The 3,576-nt window shown below is 38.4% G+C and overlaps 1 long non-coding RNA gene across 1 annotated transcript; it reads right to left on the bottom strand.

Annotated features, from left to right (window-relative positions):
• Positions 1 to 2,424: 2,424 nt before the first annotated feature.
• On the bottom strand, positions 2,425 to 3,343 carry LOC145318270 (uncharacterized). Its single transcript, XR_013879284.1, has 2 exons — positions 2,738 to 3,343; positions 2,425 to 2,498 (listed from the first exon to the last, which is right to left on the bottom strand). It is a non-coding gene; the product is annotated as an uncharacterized LOC145318270 (long non-coding RNA).
• Positions 3,344 to 3,576: the final 233 nt, after the last annotated feature.

The raw sequence follows: 3,576 nt of genomic DNA, 5'->3' as shown, positions 1-3,576 counted from the left end.
GAATAAACGGCTGGAGAATAAGGTGAAAGAGTTCAAGAATTCTGATGAGCATAAGAAGTTAGGCTATGATGTTGATTTGGCTACTATTAAGAAAAAGGTGGCGCAATTGCCATCGGATGGGGATATTAGCGGTTTTTTGTATGAGACAAGTATGGGGGCTAGTGTATCTGCAGTCAAATTGACGGGAGATGATTCGTTTAATGCATCTTTCATTAATCGTTTGAGTGTGGAGGCTAAATTGGATTCTACCAATTTCGAGGCTAAAAGGGTAAAAAGTGCTCCTGGACATCTGAAGTTTTCGCAGATTGAGTTTTTGGGTCCAGTTGGGAATGGAAATTGGATGAATGTTCGTGAGAGTTGTTTGACCGAATATGAGAATCAATTGTTGGATATATTTCCCTTAATTGAGGAAAGGGCTGAAGTGCTTAAGGCTTATAAAAAGGTGGCCGGCGGTAGTGTAAGTCAACAGACTGTAGAGGAACAGTTTAAGGAGTTTTGTCTTGTAAGAGGAGTCAAGTGGGATAGTGATTTTGTGCGGGATGCTCCATTTTGGGATGGAAACATTGATTTTGAGGATTATTTCTTATCATTATGGAGGGTTGCTCGGTTCGCAAAATTGGAGGATCCTATGCTTTTCAAGGACGTTCTGTACAATAGGATATTTGAGTGCAAAGGAAAGAAGATGGGGAGGCTAATTACGCCGGAAGCCAATGCTTCTCTAAGTGCTTTAGGTTATTACCTGTTGATAAGAAGATTGGTGATACCTTTTGCTGATATTGAAACTGCGACTGAGTACTTTTATGCCCTGAAACAGAAAAGTGGTCAAAATGTGGATGGGTTCTTCAATGCTAAGTTACGGTTGTTTAGGCTTATGCATCCTGGTCAAATTTCTAGACAATCTTGGCGTGATTTCTATAATAATGTGGCTAAGAATTTGCTGTTTTCTGATTTGGCTAGAGATATGGCTAATTTCATTGAATCTATGCATTACCTGGAAGATTACAGCGCTTTCTTGACTTATTTGATTCGCAGAGGTCAGCATTACATAAGCTGGGCTCGTTCTGGACACGTTTCACCTGAAAATGTAACGTCCTGTTATTCTCAGGCTATGGAAGGGTTGAAGCTAGAGGATTCCAGGGAGGTAAAAGCTAGGCCTGTAATCAGTGAAGTGCATGTATCGGATTTAGAGGGCAGGACTGAGATTGGCGATAATAATGCGTGGATTGAAGGGGATGATGATATTCCTTGGGATCAGGTTGAGAACATGATTGGGGCTCTGAATTCAAAGGCTAAAACTATGATCTGTTGGTATTGTGGGAAAAAAGGTCATGTAGTGGCTAGTTGCTGGCAGAAGAGGGACGGTAAGCCGCCAGCTCCTGATTCTCGCATAGGAAAGACCAAAGCTAGGTTTTTCTCAGCAGGCGGCGAAAAGAAAGAAGGTCCTGGAGTGCCTAATAATAGGGTAATACCTGAGCAGTTTCTGAAGAAGACAGTCAATCAGGTGGGGCCTGTTGTGGATTCTGAAAAGAGCAGAGATGAGAAACAGTATGAGGCTATGATTGCTGACATAGCTAGGAACAATTTTCAGCAATATCCTATGTAATAGATATGATTGATTCGATATATAAATTTCATTTTGGGATGAAATTTATAGGTCGTTCTTTTATTCGTATTCATTATATAGGCTATAGTACTGTAGTTGATTTTTTGGGTTTGCTATGTGTAATTGGTTAATTTTGCTGTTTTGTATTCAGATAATTGCTCTTAACTTTATAAAGTATTTCTGTCCTGTTTATTCTTCAGTCAAGGTGTGATCGTGTTAGTGGCTGTCAATGAAAACAATATATATATATTTATATATATATATATCTACTATATATTATATTTTTGATAGGTACCTATGCAAAGTTGTAGTAAATATTAAAACTTTGAGAGGTACTTACTTGTATGAGAAAAGGCTTGGTGTGTAGCTGTGTGATGCCGGTAGTCTGGAAGTTGTACAGGATTTCATAAATCAAACATGATGTTGGGGGCTGGTGACGGACGGAGGGCTGACTGCTGTGTAGTGGAATGATTTATATCTGAAATTTAAAATTAATTAACATGGATATATTAATTATTTGTAATACTGCATTGAGATTTTAATTCGAAGGTATATTGATGGAAATGACTAGGGTTTTCAAGAGATCGTGAAGTTTTTGAAGATAACGAAAATGCCTATTTGTGCGGATTTAGATTTTTTTGTGCCAGGGGCTGATATTACGGTGGAGGAGTTAGGAATTATTGATACAGGAAATAATTTTAATTCTTTAATATCTAGAGAAATTCTTGATAAACATGGAATTGAGTTCTGTCCTGCTAAATTATCAGCGTATTCAGTAGATTTAAAGAAAGTTAATATTATTGGTTAATGTAGTTAATGCGTCAATAAAACCTATTACCTTGCTGAGAAATGTGAAGATGGGGCATTGTTTCGTCATGGATAATCAAGATGTCACCTGTAATAAAACAATTAATGAGTTGGATAGGCCAGAAAAGTTGTCGGGGCAAAAAATGCATGAGCGAGTACAGTTTATTATTCAAAAATTGAAGTTAGATGAAAACCAGATGATTAAAGAAAATCCAGAATTGAAACCTAAGATTATTAAAATTTGTTTGGAAAATTTTGATATCTTTTCAATGAATGATTCAGATATTGGTGATTGTCGATTAATGACATATAATATAGAGTTGTTACCTGGAGCTAAACCTGTGAAGGCCAGAAATATTCCGTTGAATCCAGAGTACGATGCTAAGTTGAAAGAACAGTTAACCAAATGGTTGAATGCCGGCATTATTGAAGAGGGTTTCTCGGATTGGTCTAGTCCTATTTTTGCTGTGAAAAAGAAGGCTGCACCTGGAGCAGAGGCGAAGTTGAGGTTTGTCATCGATTTTCGCAATTTGAACAATGTGACTAAGCGGGTGGCGTGGCCGCTGCCATTGATTTCTGATAATCTGACGAAGCTGGGTTCTGGCAAGGTGTTCAGTACTCTTGACTTGACAGCTGCTTACCATGCGATGACTATGGATGAAGACTCTAAACCGTTGACAGCTTTTAGTGCAGCAAACAGGATGTATTTGTTTAACAGGTTGCCATTTGGGTTGTGTAATGCACCCAGCCTGTTTTGTGCTCTGATGGATAAGGTGCTGTCTATCCTGCCAGGAATGTATGGATTCTGTATCAGTTATTTGGACGATCTGATCGTATTTTCATCCAGTCCAGAGGAACATGTAGAGCATCTGCAGGCGCTGTTTCAAGTTCTTAGGCAGGTCAACCTGAAATTGAATTTAGATAAGTGTGATTTATTGACTAGAGAATGTCATTATTTGGGGCATATTATTAGTGCCGATGGATTGAAAATGAATCCTGCATATTTGGAAAGGATTAAGGATTGGGGCAAGCCTAGAACAGGGAAGGAGTTACAGAAGTTTTTGGGATTTACCAATTATTACAGAGGATATTTTGCTGATTATGCCAAGAGGTCGTGCATGTTGGATAGTCACAGGAATGACACTATAATTAAGTGGACAGAAGAA

The sequence above is a fragment of the Acartia tonsa genome, chromosome 4, assembly GCF_053477335.1.
Source record: "Acartia tonsa isolate MP-2025a chromosome 4, ASM5347733v1, whole genome shotgun sequence".
Lineage (NCBI taxonomy): Eukaryota > Metazoa > Arthropoda > Copepoda > Calanoida > Acartiidae > Acartia > Acartia tonsa.
The sequence above is the reverse complement of the archived record's forward strand: the minus strand, read 5'-3'. Positions and strand labels throughout refer to the sequence as shown.